Raw genomic sequence first — 11269 nt, 5'->3', positions numbered from 1 at the left:
TAACCAGCCCTTTCCAAACAGCTACCTCTATAATGAGCAGCAAGTCCTGGTTTTAACAGTATAAACCTCTCATCACGCAAAAAGCAATTGCGAAACAAATTTAAAAACCATGACAGTATGAACACTAGGATACTATTAGCTATAACATTTTGCCTAACAATGTAAGAAGTAATATGCTACAGCCCTTGTCAGAGTAACAGGTGACAGGTGGGCAGAGCTGGGTGCATGAGTTGCGATGTCCCGCCTCCACTTCCGTCAGCCTGCAGACAATGATGTTGTCCATCATCAGCATCACACAGGTATCGAGAGTTTGGCTGCCTTATGATACACATCTAAGGAGCCTGGGAGTTACAGTGGTGTGCCTGGGTTATTAAAGAGTGTCATTGGAGGGCTTAAATGTGGGACGGCCTGAGGTTTCCAAATGGCTATCAGACAAGTACTCATATTCTGTGCATAAACCAGCCAATGTCAATTTTCAGAGAAAACGCACGATGGTGTCAACAGGAAATACCCGACCTTGTGCTTGTGGTCTGTAGTTGCAGGCTAGTACTGTAGGTGTTGGGCCCACTCATTTTAAGTAAAGGAATGTCTTAAGTTGAGCCTTGTCAACACAATTGTCTGGTTTGTGTTGGATACTTAGCACCAGAATGGTTTAACCTTGACGAGTATAAATGTTGAAAAAATAAATAAAAACAGACAGTTTATAAACACAAGGTGTGGAAGGCTAGTTAGAGCTAGTGTGTGCTTATCTGTGCTTCTCAGGAGCATCACAGCAGCTGCGGTTGGAAGGCCTCATGATCAGCTGCTAGTTGATTAGCTAGGTCATTACCATACTGTACCTATGGTTCCCCTTTGACAAGAATGAAAATTAAGAAGGACATAATTTTGGAAAGTGAACACTTTATTTTTACACATAAGTAAAATTTTGATACTGTAAGTTAGACACTTTGTTTCTAGACTCTGACAATTGGACAAAACTTCCATCAATTAAAATGTAAAAAAAAAAAGTTTTAATTAAATGCTTCCAGAAAAAACAAAGCTTAGAGTGAAGCAACAGACTCTGCAAAATGCGGAATTAAAGTAAATTCATTGGCACTTGCACATACACAATTAGAGTTAAATCATATTATCGACACTTCCCCTGTCAGTCCTATAATTTTCCTATCAGTATTTTCTAGAGTTCTTTTATACTGGTAATTGGTGTGGTATGTAATTTTTTTTTTTTCATTTCAGAGGTAACATGTAAGCAGGACACTGCATCAGCTATATAGGTCACAAAACATGAAACACCTGATTTATTACGTATTACTGCAACTGTTAAACCAACATCACACTGATCATCTTCATGATGGCACTTCTAACTTGAATCCTGAAGGGGCATCGTATTGAATTCGGTATGCCGTGGAAATCTGTATCCCCTTTCAAAGTGCGCATGTGCACTGGAAATCAGAGGTATGATTTGTCTGTCTGCTCATGCACACATTTAGTATTGTCTGTAGGAAATTCGCAATTCTTAAATTTCAGGTTTACTTATTACAAATATCTGCATGTCCCTAACAAAAACAAAAGACTCACACAAGCATTGTTTGGGCATACTAAACATGCAATTCTGAATTTTAGGTTTATTTATTACAATTATGAGAAATTATGTGTTAAATCAGCACTTACATCTTCCTATGAATTTTGTCTTATTGTGCAGTACACAAACTAACTGTCACGGACGTCCAAAGGGACTAACCGTGGGTAGTAGGAGAGCGGAAAAAGACCCATATGCGTAGCGGCGAGACGGGAAAAAGGCCCGGGCTCATTAGTGCAAAGAGTTCAGGAATGCCGTATAGAAACCTATGCCCTCAGGGAGCGGACATGGGGCGCCCTGGTGCTAGGCGGGTCTCAGGACATCCGAACATCAATGCTGAGCAAGGACAGAGTGCAAGACCCAGAAATATATAGCCCAAGGGAAAGAGAGGGACAGGAAGGACAGCAGACTGGAAACTAGGGACAGGACAGAGAAGGAGCGCCCTCTGGCTGCAGAGGGCGTGACACTAACTCATAGAGAAGAACCGAAAATAAACATGAAAAAACAGTTTGCATTGTTTTTTTCTTTACCTGAAATATTTTATCGGTAGGCAGAAAATTCACCTTAGCCATATTATCTGCACAAAATAGTATCCTCTTACATATGTCTGTCTCCCACAGAAGCGACACTCACTCATTAGATACCCTAGGGAAACTTCTTTGCAGTGTGCGAGTGTGGAATCTGGTATCCCCAGCAAATTTCATGGCTGCTGCCTCCCAAAAAAACCCAACTCACACAGCCAAGAGACCTCAACTTCCCACACACTCACAGCACCTCTGGGCCGGATCGGGCCAGCGGGTCCTGAGACACACAGGGATACGCTTCTCAGGAGTGTGCATGTGTGGAGTCTGGTATCCCCTCCAAATTTCTTGGCTCCTGCCTCCCACAAAAACTAACACTTTATCAAAAACCCAAACTTTACCTGAACTGACCGTACAAAATGGTAAATTAATAGCAAAATAGCTATGTTTTATATAAAATAATTATAGGTAGATATTATTACATTATAACTGTATGTGTCTTACATGTACTGTATATATAATTTTTCCTATGCTCCGACTTTGTCCTCTGAACGCAAAGCTAATTTTACTCTATACAGTATAAGATTTCCCTGTAAATCATATTAGAGCATTTAATACAACTTTATGTAGTACTATAGTAGAAAATGTACATACAGTAAATGTCACCATCCCACATGGAATGTGGAAGGAAGACACCTGTGGGAAACACCATGAAGTAAAAGAAAAGTATTTTCTAAACCAACGTACTTGAGTAAAAGTCAAAGTATCCCACAGGTAAAGCACCTAAGTAAAGTACAGATCTGTGAAAAATCTACTTAAGTACCTTAGCAAAGCAGTTCTACTTCGTTACTTCACATCCTTGGTCTCAGTGCATTTAAAGGTCTGCTTGTCTGGAGATTGTGAAGAAAATCTGAGTGACATGTGTCATTTGTGTGGTGAAGCTAATGTGCTTGCAGATGATCAGAGCCCAAAAAATGGAATGGGTAAAAATCTTCTTTCTTGCAGTCTGTGGGTTTGAATCATGTCATTGATCCCAGAAAAAGATTAAATTCATAATGCAGATTTTCAAAATGTGCCTCTAAAATATGAGATTTGCCTCTAGAATTTTTCTAGAAAGTTCTTTATAGAAATCTGTATGTGAATCCAAAGTCAGCATCTAATTTTTCAACTGTGCTAATGGTCCGGCCCCATTTCTTATGAATTCTCACCATTGACTTGATAGCATCCCATGCAAGTGCGTGAGTTACCTTTATTGGTGTCATCCTCAATTTTATCTTTATACTGTAATGTTAATATTACAGTATAAAAATATTAACAAAGATAATATTAATCTTTGTTTAATTAATATTAACAATTAATATTACACAATATTAATTGTGGGAACAAAGATGGCGGCGCGCATGGACGCAGCGGCTTCATTAGCTCTCAAACAATGGTGCTTTTTGTTCGTTATTCTTACATTTTTTGTCACATTATTTACTCAAAACACTGAAGCTTACTTCTCCTACGACCGGAAAACATTACTGGACATCAGAAACAACTGCAGGGATTTCTCCTTTAGTTCACTCGACCTGGATTACATCAGCTCGTCCATCCTCTACACCGCAGACCCGGAAGCCGCAGAACCATCTGACCGTGACCGCCGGGATGTTAGGAATCCCTGGTGAGAAGATGCACGGATCCTGTGCAGACGCAGGCACGGGTGATAGATGAGGCAGGTGAACAAACCAAAACGAGAGGCAAGGTCGTAGTCAAAAGGCGAAAGGCAAGTCGTAATCCAGGAAGTTCTCCGGTAGCAGACAGTCCGAGGCGAGAGGCGAGGTGCAAAGTCGAAAAGGCAGAAGGGGAATCCAAAATCCAGAATAAACGAGGTACGGGGAAAAACGCCAGGTAGAGCTCTCAAAGAGTAGACTCAATACCGAGCAGTGGGAAGCAAGTGAAGATGGTTTAAATAGCAGTGCGCACTGCAGTGAGTGTGCGCAGGTGGTTTAACTCGTTCGGCAGCGTTTGTTAACAATCACCCGCTTCTGGGGCTGATTAGCTCGCTTACGCTTTGGTCTTGACTGCCTGGTGGTCGTGACAGTACCCCCCCCTTCACGGGCGGCTCCCGACGCCCGAGACGGCCGATCGGGATAGTCCCTGTGGAAGTCTCCGATTAGCGCAGGGTCCAAAATATCCCTCTCCGGAACCCAGGATCGTTCTTCAGGGCCATAACCCTCCCAGTCAACCAGATACTGAAGGGTACCACGGTTCCATCTAGAGTCGAGGATCTTGTAGACTGTATATGCCTGGTGCCCCCGAATGCGACGCGGGGGTGGCGGGCGACATTGGGGAGCCGCAAGAGGTGAGCGGTAGAAGGGTTTCAGGAGGGAGACGTGGAAAGACGGGTGGATTTTAAGGGTGGGGGGAAGTGCAAGACGGAAGGTAACTGGGGTGATCCGGGAGAGTATCCTGAAGGGGCCGATATACCTAGGCCCGAGCTTCTTGGAAGGAAGGTGTAGCGGTAGGTTCCTTGTTGATGGCCAAACAAACTGGCCTCTGCGAAAACGGGGGGCTGGTCTGCGGTGTCGGTTTGCGAATTTGGCCTGGCGCTGGGTTGACTTGGTGAGCGCTGTCCTCGCCATTCTCCAGGTCCTGCGTAGCTTGGAAATATATTGACGCACCGACGGCACAGCCGTGTCCGGAGAGGTGGCAGGAATGAGAGTGGGTTGATAACCTAGTGAACAGAGGAAGGGAGAGAGTCCTGTGGAGGAGGAGGTAAGAGAATTATGGGCATATTCTGCCCAGGGAAGTAGCGATGACCAGTCATCCTGCGAGTTGGAGGTGAAGGCTCTCAAAAAGGTAAGGAGGCTTTGGTTGGTCCGTTCCACCTGACCATTGGCCTCAGGATGATAACCCGAAGTCAGAGATACATGGGTCCCAAAAGCTTGGCAGAACGCTTTCCAAAAGGCCGAGACAAATTGAGGTCCCCTGTCTGAGACCACATCGTTGGGCAACCCATGTATCCGAACGACCTGTTGCACAAACAGTGATGCCATTTCCTGGGCTGTGGGCAATGCTGGGAGGGCGACGAAATGGGCTGCCTTGGAAAAACGATCAGATATCACCAAGATTACCGTATGACCTTGACTGCTAGGAAGGTCCGTAATGAAGTCCACAGCTATGTGGGACCAAGGGCGGTGTGGGATCGGAAGAGGGTGAAGGAGACCGGTCTTCTTGGCACGCGGAGTCTTGATCCTGGCACAGACCGGGCAAGCCTGGACGTACTCTGCAACATCTGATCGCATGGAAGGCCACCAGAAATCTCTGGTGAGTAGGTCCAGAGTGCGTCTGCACCCGGGATGGCCTGCAAACCGAGAGTCATGCCCCCATTGCAGGACAGCAGAACGCAAGTTGTCCGGTACAAAAAGCTTATCCGGGGGGCAGCACAAAGGAACTATAGCTCCCTTGAGGGCACGTCTGATCTGATCTTCAATAGAGCAGTGGATCGCCCCGAGGATTCTGTTAGGTGAAATGATTGGTTCCGGTGTGTAGTCCAGATCCGGGGGATCATGGAGCCGAGAGAGAGCATCAGCCCTCCCATTCTTCGAGCCAGGCGTATAGGTGATCACAAAATTAAATCGAGAAAAGAAAAGAGGCCAGGTTCTTATGGTCCGTGATAATGACAAAGGGGTGATGAGCCCCCTCCAACCAGTGTCTCCATTCCTCCAGGGCCAGCTTGATAGCCAAGAGTTCACGATTACCGACATCATAATTAACCTCGGCAGGGGAGAGTTTCCTCGAAAAGAAGGCACAGGGATGTGGAATCTGCTTATCCCCGTGGCGCTGGGAGAGGACTGCCCCAACCCCATAGGCTGAGGCGTCCACCTCCACCATGAATGGCTGAGAGGGATCCGGGTGTCGTAGAAGAGGTGCCGAACTGAAGAGTTGTTTTAAGCGTAAAAACGCCTGGTTAGCCTCCGGGTTCCATTTACCCAAGCCTGGTCGATTGCGGGTTAGTGCGATGATAGGCGCCACGACGGAGCTAAAGTTCCGGATGAAACGTCTATAAAAGTTGGCAAAACCTAGAAAACGTTGAATTTGAAGTTACGAGGGGCTGGCCAGTCATTGATGGCTGCCACCTTAGCAGAGTCCATCTCTACACTTTTAGAGGCATGGAAAACGCACTTCTCAAGCTTGGCGTAGAGTTTGTTGTTAATGAGTCTAGTCAGGACCTCCTGGACGTGGTGGACATGATCCCTAGGGTTGGCAGAAAAGATGAGGATATCATCCAGGTAAACCAAAACAAAATTCCCAATAATGTCCCTAAAGATGTCATTCATGAATGACTGGAAAACAGCCGGGGCATTAACAAGACCAAAAGGCATCACCTGATATTCATAATGTCCATGGGTGGTCATAAAGGCCGTCTTCCACTCGTCCCCTTCAAGTATCCTGATTAGGTTGTAAGCCCCCTGTAGATCTAATTTAGAGAAGATGGAAGCTCCCCGTACGGACTCCAAAGCGGCTGGAATTAAAGGCAGGGGGTAACGATGTTTGACCGTAATGGAGTTCAGTCCTCTGTAATCAATACACGGCCGCAAGGAGCCGTCCTTCTTCCCAATAAAGAAAAAACCCGCACAGGCTGGAGAAGAGGAGGGACGAATGAATCCTGACTCCAGAGCCTCCTTAATATAATCTTGCAAAGCCTGGTTCTCTGCCTGAGTGAGAGGGTAGATCCGTCCTTTGGGTGGAAGGGTTCCCGGAAGCAACTCTATAGCACAGTCACAGGTACGGTGAGGTGGAAGCGAAAGAGCCTTCCGCTTATCAAAGGCTTGTTTCAGATGCCTGTATTGGGGCGGGATGGTAGAGTGCTCCTCCATAGAGGTTACTGCAGCAGCAACCTTAACCGGCTGACGACAACAGTTGACATGACAGGAGTGGCTCCAGGCAATGAGCTCGTTCTTGTCCCAGGAGATGTGGGGATCGTGCTTCTTGAGCCAGGGAAGACCTAGGATTACCGGGTAGGCAGGCGAGTCCAGGAGAAGGAGTGAAATTTCCTCAACATGAGTAGCACCAACTGTTAGAGAGAGAGGGACGGTCTGCCATGTAATTTGTCCAGGTGCAATCGGGGAACCATCCAGAGCTTGAATACAGATCGGGGGTGAGACCGGAGCCAGGGGAATATCCCACTTCTTAGCAAAAGTGACGTCTATAAAGTTCCCCGCTGCCCCAGAGTCAACAAAAACCAAAAGGGGAAGTTGTGCGTCAGCCCAAGAAATTTCAGCTGGGAATAAAGGGCCTGATGAGGTTTGAGAAAAAACAGTACTACTGACTCTAACAGTAGGCTGCGGAAGGGTTCGAGAGGGATAAGGGGGTCTCAAGGGACAAGCAGAGAGAAGGTGATCAGGTGCAGCGGAATAGAGACACAGTCCCTCCCGACGGCGCCTTTCCTTTTCCTCCGAGGAAAGGGGTGCATGATGCCGAGTGGGCATCGTGGGGGTAGTACCTTCAGGACGGCCAGGACTGCTTCCATCATGACTCTCTGCTCTCCGCAGCCGAATGCGGGTGTCCAGTTCAACCACCTGAGCGATTGCCGATTCGAGAGAGCGGTTGTGAAGTGGTGAGAGCACCAGGTGGTCCTTTAGATCTTCAGAGAGACCCTTATAAAAAAGGCAAATCAGGGCTTCAGGGTTCCAGTCAGACTCCGTGGCGAGGGCTTGGAAGTCAGCCACATAATCATTCAGAGATCCATCACCCTGACGAAGCGAGGCGAGCCGGAGATGAGTCAGGTCCGAGTTGACTGGAGAAAAACGTGCCTGGAGCTGGTCAGCAAAAAGCTGGAAATCAGCAAACTGAAAGTCTCCCCTAGCAAGCAACACAGCTGCCCAGTCCAGAGCCTTGCCAGTGAGCAAGGAAAGGGCGAAACCGATCTGCTCCCGGGGAGAAAAAAAATGCTCAGGATGCAACTGGAAAGTCAAGGAGCATTGTGCAATAAAACCCCTACAGCCCGCGGTGTTGCCGTCATATCTTTCCGGGAGAACAAACGGTGAGGCTACGGGAGAGGTGGGCGGGGTTACAGGGATTGGAGCAGTGGTCTGTGCTGGAGGCGAAGGGACAGGGGAGGGCGGAAGGCTAGCGACGTGATTGGAGAGAATGTGAAGCGAAGATTGAAGCTGGGTGAGAGCTTGGGAATGGCGATTAAAAAGTGAGCAAAAAGCTTGTGCGTCCGCGGGATCCATCTTTTGGCTCGGTATTCTGTTAGGAATCCCTGGTGGGAAGATGCACGGATACTGTGCAGACGCAGGCACGGGTGATAGATGAGGCAGGCGAACAAACCAAAACGAGAGGCAAGGTCGTAGTCAAAAGGCGAAAGGCAAGTCGTAATCCAGGAAGTTCTCCGGTAGTAGACAGTCCGAGGCGAGAGGCGAGGTGCAAAGTCGAAAAGGCAGAAGGGGAATCCAAAATCCAGAATAAACGAGGTACGGGGAAAAACGCCAGGTAGAGCTCTCAAGGAGTAGACTCAATACCGAGCAGTGGGAAGCAAGTGAAGATGGTTTAAATAGCAGTGCGCACCGCAGTGAGTGTGCGCAGGTGGTTTAACTCGTGCGGTGGCGTTTGTTAATAATCACCCGCTGCTGGGGCTGATTAGCTCGCTTACGCTTTGGTCTTGACTGCCTGGTGGTCGTGACACGGGAGAGGAGACGGCGCAAGCGGTGCGAGCGCAAACAGAAAGAGCCGGTAAGAGAGCTGGGCTGCAAATAAGACTAAAAGAACAGCGGAACAGACCACCTATACCCAGCCTGTTCCTCGCTAACGTACGGTCCCTAGACAACAAACTGGACGAAATAAAACTCAGGCTCACTACTCTCCAGGAAATAAAAGACTGCTGCACTCTTGTGTTTACGGAAACGTGGCTTCACAACAACATACCGGACTCCGCCATTCAGCTGGATGATTTTTTAACTCTCCGATCAGACAGAACAGCCGCCTCTGGTAAAAATAAAGGAGGAGGTCTGTGTATTTATGTCAACCAAGCATGGTGCAGAGATACTACAGAAATCGCTATCCACTGCTCACCCGACTTAGAATATTTAATGGTAAAATGCCGACCCTTCTACCTACCTAGGGAATTCACGTCAGTCATTATTACTGCTGTATACATACCTCCTAACGCTAATGCTAAGGAAGCAGTCAAAACGCTGTCCAAAGCTATTAGTTAACAAGAATCAGCACACCCTGATGGTGTTTTTATTATTGCAGGTGATTTTAATCAGGGAAATCTGAAATCAGTCCTGCCTAGCTACAACCAACACGTTGACTGCCCCACCAGGGGAAACAACACACTTGACCTTGTTTATACTAATGTACCCGGTGCTTACAAAGCAGTACCTCACCCCCCTCTTGGACAATCTGACCACATCTCCCTGTTCCTACTCACAGCCTACAGACGACTTCTCAAACGCACCAAGGCTCCAGTTATAACTGTAAAAACATGGACCAAAGAGGCAGAATCAATGCTTCAGGACTGTTTTGAGTGCACAGACTGGAGTGTGTTCAAAGATGCAGCCTCCCATGGATCCCACATTGATATTGATATGTATGCATCAGCAGTCACTAGCTACATCAGCAAATGTGCTGATGATGTGGTGAGCGTTAAAAAGATACGCAAACTCCCGAATCAAAAACCTTGGATGAACACTGAAATCTGCTCCCTGCTCAAAGCCCGTGATACAGCCTTCAAATCTGGTAATGAGGAAGAACTAAGAGGGGCTAGGAAAGAATTAAGAGCTGGCATAAAATCTGCCAAGAAACAGTACAAATCCCAGATAGAACACCACTACAACACCAACACTAACCTATGACGCATGTGGCAAGACATAAATACAATCACAAGCTACAAGAGCAAAACAAGCCCTGTAAGCGCTACTGACACCTCTCTTCCAAACAATCTTAACACCTTCTACGCACGCTTCGAAGCTCAAAACCCTGAACCAACCACCTTGGCCATTGACTCCCCTACCACCCCACCCCCCAAACTATCGAAGCTAGATGTGTGGAAATCACTAAGTAGAGTGAACACACATAAAGCTACTGGACCTGATGGTATCCCTGGCCTGGTACTCAGAACATGTGCCTGGTAGATAGCTGATGTCTGTACCGACATCTTCAACAAGTCCTTGGCCCAGGCCACTGTACCTAGCTGCTTCAAGACGACCACCATCATGCCAGTACCGAAAAAGTCAGCCCCCACATGCCTGAATGACTACCGCCCTATTGCACTCACCCCCATCATAATGAAGTGCTTTGAAAAACTACTTATTCTGCACATTAAAGCCAGCATTCCAAAAACACTGGATCCTCTCCAGTTTGCCTATCGCACAAACCGCTCCACAGAGGATGCAATCTCTATAGCTTTACACACCACACTAACCCACCTGGATAAAAGGAACACCTATACAAGAATGCTGTTCATTGACTTTAGCTCAGCATTTAACACCACCATACCCATAAAACTTTCTACCAAACTCAGGTTTAGATACAACCCTCTGCAGCTGGATCCTAGACTTCCTCACCAGCAGACCCCAGACTGTCAGGATTGGCAACCTCACCTCCAACATACTCACCCTTAACACCGGTGCCACTCAAGGCTGTGTGCTCAGCCCACTGCTTTACTCCCTGTTCACCCACGACTGTACTGCTAAGTTCAGCACAAACACCATCATCAAGTATGCTGACGATACCACAGTCGTGGGCCTGATCACTGACAATGATGAGACTGCCTACAGGGAGGAGATAAAACAACTCGCAGACTGGTGCCAAACCAACAACCTATATCTCAACATCAGCAAAACCAAAGAGCTGATTGTTGACTTCAGAAGACAAAAATTCACTCCCCCATCTACATAGCGGTGGAGATGGTGAATAACTTCAAATTCCTAGGCGTTCACATCTCTAAGGACCTTACATGGACACTGAACACCTCCAGTCTCATCAAGAAGGCACAACAGTGACTGTACTTCCTGAGAAGGCTGAAGAAAATACACCTACATCCACTGATCCTCACCAAATTCTACAGATGTAAGGTGGAGAGCATACTGACCACCTGCATCACAGTCTGGCACGGCAACTGCACCGCATCCGACCATAAGGCACTACAGCGGGTGGTCAAAACTGCCCAACAGATCATCGG

Source organism: Lepisosteus oculatus, chromosome 7, assembly GCF_040954835.1.
Source record: "Lepisosteus oculatus isolate fLepOcu1 chromosome 7, fLepOcu1.hap2, whole genome shotgun sequence".
In the NCBI taxonomy this organism is placed as follows: Eukaryota; Metazoa; Chordata; class Actinopteri; order Semionotiformes; family Lepisosteidae; genus Lepisosteus; species Lepisosteus oculatus.
The sequence above is the reverse complement of the archived record's forward strand: the minus strand, read 5'-3'. Positions refer to the sequence as shown.